Source organism: Eretmochelys imbricata, chromosome 6 (genome assembly GCF_965152235.1).
Source record: "Eretmochelys imbricata isolate rEreImb1 chromosome 6, rEreImb1.hap1, whole genome shotgun sequence".
Classification (NCBI taxonomy): Eukaryota; Metazoa; Chordata; order Testudines; family Cheloniidae; genus Eretmochelys; species Eretmochelys imbricata.
This window is the reverse complement of record NC_135577.1, coordinates 17,313,906-17,323,110: the sequence shown is the minus strand read 5'-3', so window position 1 is coordinate 17,323,110 and position 9,205 is coordinate 17,313,906.

Genomic DNA, 9,205 nt, shown 5'->3' with positions numbered 1-9,205 from the left:
AAACTAAGCTTGATTCATTAAAGAAACAGGTTACAGAATGTAATTTCTCACCCTGAATGTTGAATTAGGCAGGATGGAGAGTTTCTGTAGCTCAGAGTTCTAGTTATTTCTTCTTACAGACTGGACCCCTGTCTCAGTCTGGACTGTCCCCTGCCTTTCCCTTCAGGTTGGTTCCTTTGTCCCTTCAGGTACTTTCAGCAGTCCTTCTTCTTGGGTAGGCCATGGAGGAGTGTCCCATTTGCCTTTCTCCCCACCCTTAAATAAGATTTACATGAGACAAGAATCCTTTGTTTGATTCCCATCTCCCTACAGAGGAAAAATGCCAGCAGTGTCCAAGGTGGTACTTTGTATCAGGTGACGGGACCACCTGACCTGGTAGCGTCAGAGCTATGTCCCAGGACGCCTCCCAGAAAGGAGAGAGATTAGTATCTTCACAGTCTTGTTGTTTTTTCCTAATGGCTTGTCAAATCTGATGGCCTGTTGTCTTGTGGGTGTCTTCCCAATACACACCCAGTTGTAATTGTTACCTAGTCCATATTCCTAACTTTAGATACAGAAATGGTGCATGCATACAAATTGGATAGTCACATTCAGTAAATCACAACCTTTCCAATGATAAGTTACATGAGCCATCTTGCAGAAAGTATATCTCAGTTATGCCATATTCATATCATAAGCATATTTCCATAAAGAATATGCAGTGTAATATCACACACCTGTGAACATCTTCCAGGCTGGGTGCTGTCCAGAACTTTTCTCAGAACTCTGTATTTTCTCCCTCTGTCACACTGAAAAAGAAGTACCCACAGTGCAGTGACCCCATCTTCCAGCTCACCTGGAAATACAGCATGCACTGAAATAGCAAACAGAGGTAAAACAACTGAGGGGAAGCCTTAAAGTGCAAAACCAAAGGGGAGACTGAGTCAAGGCCGGAAATGCTGCATGTGCTGACTCTGCTCCAAGTCACCCAGCTATAGGATGATCTTAGAGCAGAAACAAATTCTAATAATCTTACCTTTCTATAGCAGCTTTTGTCATTCTGGGCTGTTCAGATTCCACAAAAGTAGGTAATGTTGAGACTTTCAGTATCACTGTTCAGATAGAAGAAAAGGAGTACTTGTGGCACCTTAGAGACTAACCAATTTATTTGAGCATGAGCTTTCGTGAGCTACAGCTCACTTCATCAGATGCATACCGTGGAAACTGCAGCAGACTTTATATATACACAGAGAATATGAAACAATACCTCCTCCCACCCCACTGTCCTGCTGGTAATAGCTTATCTAAAGTAATCGTCAGGTTAGGCCATTTCCAGCACAAATCCAGGTTTTCTCACCCTCCACCCCCCCACACAAATTCACTCTCCTGCTGGTGATAGCCCATCCAAAGTGACAACTCTTTACACAATGTGCATGATAATGAAGTTAGGCCATTTCCTGCACAAATCCAGGTTCTCTCACTCCCTCACCCCCCTCCAAAAACCCACCCCCATACACACACAGACTCACTCTCCTGCTGGTAATAGCTCGTCCAAACTGACCACTCTCCAAGTTTAAATCCAAGTTAAACCAGAACATCTGGGGGGGGGGGTAGGAAAAAACAAGGGGAAATAGGCTACCTTGCATAATGACTTAGCCACTCCCAGTCTCTATTTAAGCCTAAATTAATAGTATCCAATTTGCAAATGAATTCCAATTCAGCAGTTTCTCGCTGGAGTCTGGATTTGAAGTTTTTTTGTTTTAAGATAGCGACCTTCATGTCTGTGATTGCGTGACCAGAGAGATTGAAGTGTTCTCCGACTGGTTTATGAATGTTATAATTCTTGACATCTGATTTGTGTCCATTTATTCTTATCCAGACTCCAGCGAGAAACTGCTGAATTGGAATTCATTTGCAAATTGGATACTATTAATTTAGGCTTAAATAGAGACTGGGAGTGGCTAAGTCATTATGCAAGGTAGCCTATTTCCTCTTGTTTTTTCCTAGCCCCCCCCACCCCCCCAGATGTTCTGGTTTAACTTGGATTTAAACTTGGAGAGTGGTCAGTTTGGACGAGCTATTACCAGCAGGAGAGTGAGTCTGTGTGTGTATGGGGGTGGGTTTTTGGAGGGGGGTGAGGGAGTGAGAGAACCTGGATTTGTGCAGGAAATGGCCTAACTTCATTATCATGCACATTGTGTAAAGAGTTGTCACTTTGGATGGGCTATCACCAGCAGGAGAGTGAATTTGTGTGGGGGGGTGGAGGGTGAGAAAACCTGGATTTGTGCTGGAAATGGCCTAACCTGACGATTACTTTAGATAAGCTATTACCAGCAGGACAGTGGGGTGGGAGGAGGTATTGTTTCATATTCTCTGTGTATATATAAAGTCTGCTGCAGTTTCCACGATATGCATCTGATGAAGTGAGCTGTAGCTCACGAAAGCTCATGCTCAAATAAATTGGTTAGTCTCTAAGGTGCCACAAGTACTCCTTTTCTTTTTGCGAATACAGACTAACACGGCTGTTACTCTGAAACCTGTTCAGATAGAGCCTCAGTTTCTAAAGAGCTCATCTAAAACTTAAAATTTGAACAATATTTTTCCTCTGTGAAAATCCACTGGCTCTTTCATGTTCTTTAAAGATGCCCAGGGATGTGTTATCCTGGAGTGCCATACATTCCAGAAGAGTCCTGGAGATTTCTGGTAGCACGGACATCCCAGAATTATTGCAGTGTTGTTGTAGCTGTGTAGGTCCCAGGATATAAGATACAAGGTGGGTGAGGTCATATCTTTTACTGGGCCAACTTAGGCAAACTTTCAAGACACACTGAGCTTTTATTCAGGTCAGCTCAGCCTCAAGCATATCTCTGTGTAGCTTGAAAGCGTCTCTCTTTCACCCGCAGAAGTTGGTCCAATAAAAGATATCACCTCACCTTGTCTGTCCCAGAATAATGCATCCTGGGACTTTTCTAGTGACTGAAAGTTCAGAATGGGTTTGAATAGAGCCTGGGAGTGGCTGGGTCATTACACATATTGAATCTATTTCCCCATGTTAAGTATCCTCACACCTTCTTGTCAACTGTCTAAATGGGCCATCTTGATGATCACTACAAACCTTTTTTTCTCCTGCTGATAATAGCTCATCTTAACTAATTAGCCTCTCACAGTTGGTAACTTCCAACTTATCTGTATGTGTATCTATCTATCTTACTATATGTTCCATTCTATGCATCGGATGAAGTGGGCTGTAGCCCACAAAAGCTTATGCTCTAATAAATTTGTTAGTCTCTAAAGTGCCACAACTACTCCTGTTCTTTTTTTGAAAGTCCAGTGGCTCTTCTGGAGAGGCTGAAATTTCCACTCATGCTGAACTGCCACAAGGTTTCTTTTATACATACTAGAGATGGTTCAAAAGGTGAGTGAAAATTTATTCAGTTGATTGCCCCGATAGTGTAGTTTAAATAAGCATATAGTACTCATTTTCCTTTCATCTGTGTAGGTCAACTTTAACATAATTAATGTAGCCTTAAATGAATGACATGAAATGACCACATAGTGGTAGGAGAAAGGAGAGGAATTTGGAAGGCTGACAAGCCTTACAGGATATTTAAGAAACACTGATGAATGTTTAAAGGGTCAGAACTTTGTTCTAAAAAGCAGCAATCCACAGTTCAAAGCATGTTTTTGCTAATGTGGGAGAAGACTTCCTAAAACGTGCTGACCATTATTAAGTGGGAGATATCAGAACATGTATGAATGTATTAAACAACCCTTTACTGGAAGAATGAATAGTTTAGGGGCCTTTCACATTTACATTACCATGGCCAATTCAGTTCAGATCAACAGTGAATGAAAGTTGTTACAAAGGACATATTTTGTACCCAATGCGTATTTGATGTGCATACAAAGCCATTCATTCTAAAGGTATCTAAGTCCTGGACTACACTGCAAATGTATGTTGGTATAACTTCATCACTTGGGGGTGGAAAATCCATACCCCATGATGCAGTTATACTGACCTAACTCCTGGTGTAGACAGCACTATGTTGACAAGAGGGCTTCTCCCATTGACACAGTGGCTGCCTCTCGGGGAGGCGGGGGACCTACACTATGGGAGAAGCTCTCCTGTCGGCATAGGTAGTGTCTTCACTAAGCGCTACAATTTAAGTGCAGCAATTTAAGTGTAGGTAATCTCCAAGATTGCTCCACTAGTGACAAGAGATTAAGTAATGTTCCCCTGTCACATCAACTGAGTGCACTCATTGGATTGGTCAATCAGGCAGCCAGTGAGAACATCACTCAGAATCTATGTACAGGTGCTCCGAGGCCATGGTAATGACAATGGTGTAATCCAGAGTATGGCCTGTATTTTGAGTTTGCATGGAACAAAGTGAGTGATTTGTATCTGATTGGGCTACATTCTCCTTTAACTTTTGCCCATGTGCATTTTTATAAAATTAAAAATTAAAACTATTTGCTTCGTTTCTCAGTCTGTGAAAGTGGAACATTGCCAAAGTGGAACAACTGGCAAATCTGAAATCTCTTGTGGCCGCTCAAAATTTGGAGATTCCATCTCAGCGTTGAGAGAGCACATTGAAGTCAGGCACGCAGGTGCTTATATAATTCTCTTCAAAAGCCTTAATAAGAAGCACTGTGTATGCTGGATTTGTATCAAACCTCGGACTACACCCTAGAGGAGTGTTAAGCTCAGGCATGGTCATAGATGGTAGCTATGAAGGGCTGGTTAAAACCATATTACCCCCAGAAGCAATACTGATGGTTGATAACTATCAACCCATTTGGGATTGCAAAGGTTTTGGTATTTTGTCTGACTGATGCAGTTGTTTGTAACCTCCGCATCAGATGCCCTTCAGCAGATTTTTTTTGCCCAGAGTATGATCCCTGGTGTATATTATTTATGTGAGCAAGTTTGCCTTCAGTTAATGATGATGCAAATGGCTATTCATTTGTTGCCCAGAGCATCACCACGCAGTGTTCAGTGGCAGTAATGTGTAAACTGGACATTTTGAACACACCCTGAGTCTTTGCATTCATGATGTTTAACATAACCTCTGCATCCTGCCTGGTCGCTGTCAACTGGAAGCTGGTTGGTCATTTTAAGACTTCTTCCTCCATCATCTATCCACTCAGTTTGTGACTGGACCTTGTTAAGATCTAGCTCTTTTAGGGTCTCATAGTCAAGAAATCTGGTCAAAAAAGAAAAAATTTGTGGGAAGTTTTAAAATTTTGAAGGCCTTTCCATTCTATACTTTTTCAAAATAAACTGATATCTCTCTTTTTGAAAATTTCCATGGAGTTATTTTATCAAAAAAGATTTTTTGTTTCAAAACCGGTGCTACTTTAACATGAACATTCATGTTTTAAAAGAAAGACCAGTCACATGATTCATCAAAATTGGGATCTCAGAAAACAAACACTGACTTCTGTAAGTCAGTGTTGACAAACAAACAGCTGTCACTACAGGGATTTGGAAAATGCCCCAGTCTTCCTTCAAGTGTGTCGTCATTCACTGACTTGTTTCCACTGTCAGACCCCACCCACTGATTGGGGCTGCTGGCTAGAGCCCTGTAAGTGGGACTGTGCTGAAACAATCAGAGGAGAGAGATTTGGCTTGCAAACACTATTGCTCTGAATTGTTTCATGTTCATCCTCGCTGCTCAACAGGGGTTTGGGGGCACTGTCAATCTATATCTGAAAAAGCTCCTCCCTTCATGTGTCCTCCACCGGAATTGCTAGGCTGCATTGCAGCTGTGATGCACTCAGATGCTTTAGCAGATGGCCACATGGGTTTTTCCTTTATTATTATTTCATTTTATACTTTGAGCCCTGGGAAGGAGGGACATTGCAGAGGGAAAGAAGGAGCAATGGGATGAGGACAGAAGGCCTAGAGGAGGGAGGGAAGACTGGAGAGGATCATGGAACATAGAGTGCACAAGGGGGGTGGGGTGGGAGATACTGCAAAGGTAGATGTGAAGCAAATGATTTTTTATTCACTTTCTCCTTTCAGAAGGTTAATGCAGGTGCCTCCTCCCTCTCTCCCAGTTTTTAAATTAACACTGAATTTTCACGCTAAGTGCTATAGCAGCAGCTGCTATGGAGTGGCAGGCCGTGCCTAGAGGAATTCAAAAACACCTGCAGTTTCACTGGTGTTCCTGTCTGCTTGCTGTATGTTGTGGACAGAAGCCCAAGAACTGGAGATGAATCTGAAGCAATTCAGGGAAATAGCATCTGCAGTTAAATATTGTCTTGTCGCTGGTTTCTTTCCTTGCCCCACTCTCCCTAAATCATGGTCAGTAGCTCTCGAGCTCCCGCATGCTGGCACATCTGGTATGTGGGATTAATTGGCTCAGCCACAGGCTTCCGGGCCATTTTCAATAGATAAACATCAGGAATGTGATGGAACTGGGGGGGGGGGGGTTGGGCAGGGTGGTATCGCTTTCTTCTTGGAGCCTGTGGTCTGAGGACACTTGGATGACAGCCCTCTCCCTAGTAACACTTGGGCTGGCAGCCTGAGGAAATATGATCTCCAACACCCTGTCATCTGCACCCTGCTTCCATGGAGGGGCCCCTGGGAAGGAGAAATACTTGCATAGTCCATGGGTACCCAGGGGCTGGAGGTGGGTAATATTGTGATATCACAGGTATAGAGCTAGACATGTCTGGATGGCTGCCCTCTAGAGGTACTGAGGTGGAATGAACGTTACCTCCTCACAACTCATTCTCCACTCTGGGAATTCAGGTCCAGTAAAAGCAATCCAAGATCCTTTTGTGGCTATTTGCTCTGCTGCCTCATTAGTGTGATTGCTAAATGGTGCATTGGAATCTACATCCAAAACTCTCAGCCAGGGCTGAATTTTACTCATTTGGGGCCTCCCTGTGGCTCTCCTCCCCTTGGGAGGAGCAGGGGTGGCAGCAAGGGATCATGGTAATGGAGACTGCCTTTAAAGGCTGAGCTTCCCAGACAGAGATCCAGGGTGGGGTGCTGCAAAGCTTTTGTTATGCATAGCAACCCTGGTGGATCCAGCTACAGAATAACTCCAATCTCCTCCAAGCACTGAGTGAACACAAAACATCAGATGGTACTAGGTACAGAAAGAAAAGCTAGGGTTCCTTGAGTGAAAGAAGGGTGTGGTTAAAATCCCTAACACTGCTGAAACTTCCTAGAAGTGTGGAAAACTGGAGAAAATTTAAACAGCACTTCACAGGGCCCACAGCACTAAATACCTATCTCCATCCATTCTTAACTCATTGGGCTTTGGAACCTATGTCCACTGCCTAGCGAGTAGCATTCAGTTGAGGGTGAGTCCCTCCATCGGGGTATGGCAGGTACAGTTCTGCTGCCCTCAGTTCACACAACAAGGATAACAAAGCTTTATTACTCCCACCCCAATAACAAAGAGACTGGGGATCCAACACCAGTCACATGGGATCATTTAGGCAAGCAATCCCATCATGCTGAGCACCTAGAGTGGGTGTGTTCATGCAAATGAGATCAGCTCCTGAAGTCTTTTCCATAACTCACCACTAGATGTCAGGGGAGAGCTCATTCAGACTCTGCTTACACCAAATTAATGCCAGGTTACTGCCCTCCTTTTACTAAAAGCTTCTTTTCTACACTCAGACACTGTGTTTGTGAGAGGGGAAATATTGTCTCTTAGAGGCACCCAGGTAGTGATATGTAAGTGTCCCAGGTTATTGGGTGGGGGCTTGACCCAGTTTTGTGTTGTATTGTTGAAAAGGAACCCCTAGGTATTGAACCCGGCCCTTGTTGCTGCCGACTACAACTGGCAGAAGGGTTACATCAACAAAGAGTCAGGAACAGGAAAGGTCTAGGAGCCTTTATAATAACTGAGACGCATTGTTCTGCAAATCACTTACAGTTCATTAAGGGAACAGTTTTCTGTTAATAATACTAGGTACTTGCTGTGCTACTTATTCTTTTGCCCCGCTGCTATCACTGCCTTCCTTGCTGTGTTATGTATTCTGAAAAGTTAGATATATATTTACTATAAGATAGAGCTACCATTTGTGCCATCAGTGATTTTTTGGGGTGTCTTCCTTCTAATACGTTTGTGTCTGGGTGCTTTGGAGGTGTTTCTCTAATCCTGCAAGAACAATCACTACCAGAGAGACATGGATGTAAATGCTGCAGAACTGGAGACAGGGTTTTCTTGATTGCTTCTGGAACTTGATTCTTCTATTTGTCTGTTGACATCAAGTCTACTGACTTTCATGGAGTGTAGTGTTTAAGAAGCAGTTAATGAATAACATTGTATTTCCATAAGGTCCTTTAGACATGGGACTATCATTTGAACCATAATGACCATCTGTCTCTATAATCTAGGTTTTAATACCTCACCCATTACCATGGTATCAGGATTTATTCTTCCATTATACAAGTGCCACAATTTGTAAATATTGTTCATGAACAAGCAGGCTCAAGCAGTCAAGGAATTGTTGCCAAGCTGTTTTAAGTTTGCCTCTGTGGTCTCTAGGGGCCGCTGTTCACTTGCATTTCCTCTGCTGCCCACTCCACTCTAAGTGCCAATGACAGAATGCTTAAGACACAAATAGAACAAATGTTCGAGGTGTTTGTGGCCATGTTTTCATGTGTTAAGAATGGGGCCTCTTATCATGAGCTATATTCATATACTTAATTATTATATAAATAATTACTTGGGGCACAGGAGTGGTGGGGACACGAATATAAAACCAGATATTTGGGCAGCTAGGGCAAGGGTGATTACGCATCATGTAAATTTAACAGCAGAATTTAACTAAAATGACTATGTCTCCTAATTTTGGTTCTCTCTTCTTTTTCCTCTCCTTTTTCAAGCCTTCAGATTTTTCTCTAACTTCATTTATCTTCTCTCTTTGCAGTTCTCTCTCTTCTGCAATTCTTTTTCATTGATATACATTTTATCTCTAATTTGTCTTTCCTTCTTCTGCTTCTAGCCTCCCCATTGCTTCCCCCACTACGACTATCCATGTTATAACCACTTGACTGGTGTCCCATTTCTTTTTCTCGTGTTATTAGGTGGCATCCACCCATCTACGCTCTCTCTATGGAACATCTCTTCTGCCCTTCCATCCCCAGTTTCCATTATGTCCTACTACTTGGCTCTTACTGTATGTGATCCTCCAATATCCTGCTTGCTGTCCACGTGCCCTCATGTCCAGTTTGTCTTCTTCCTACTTCCCATGC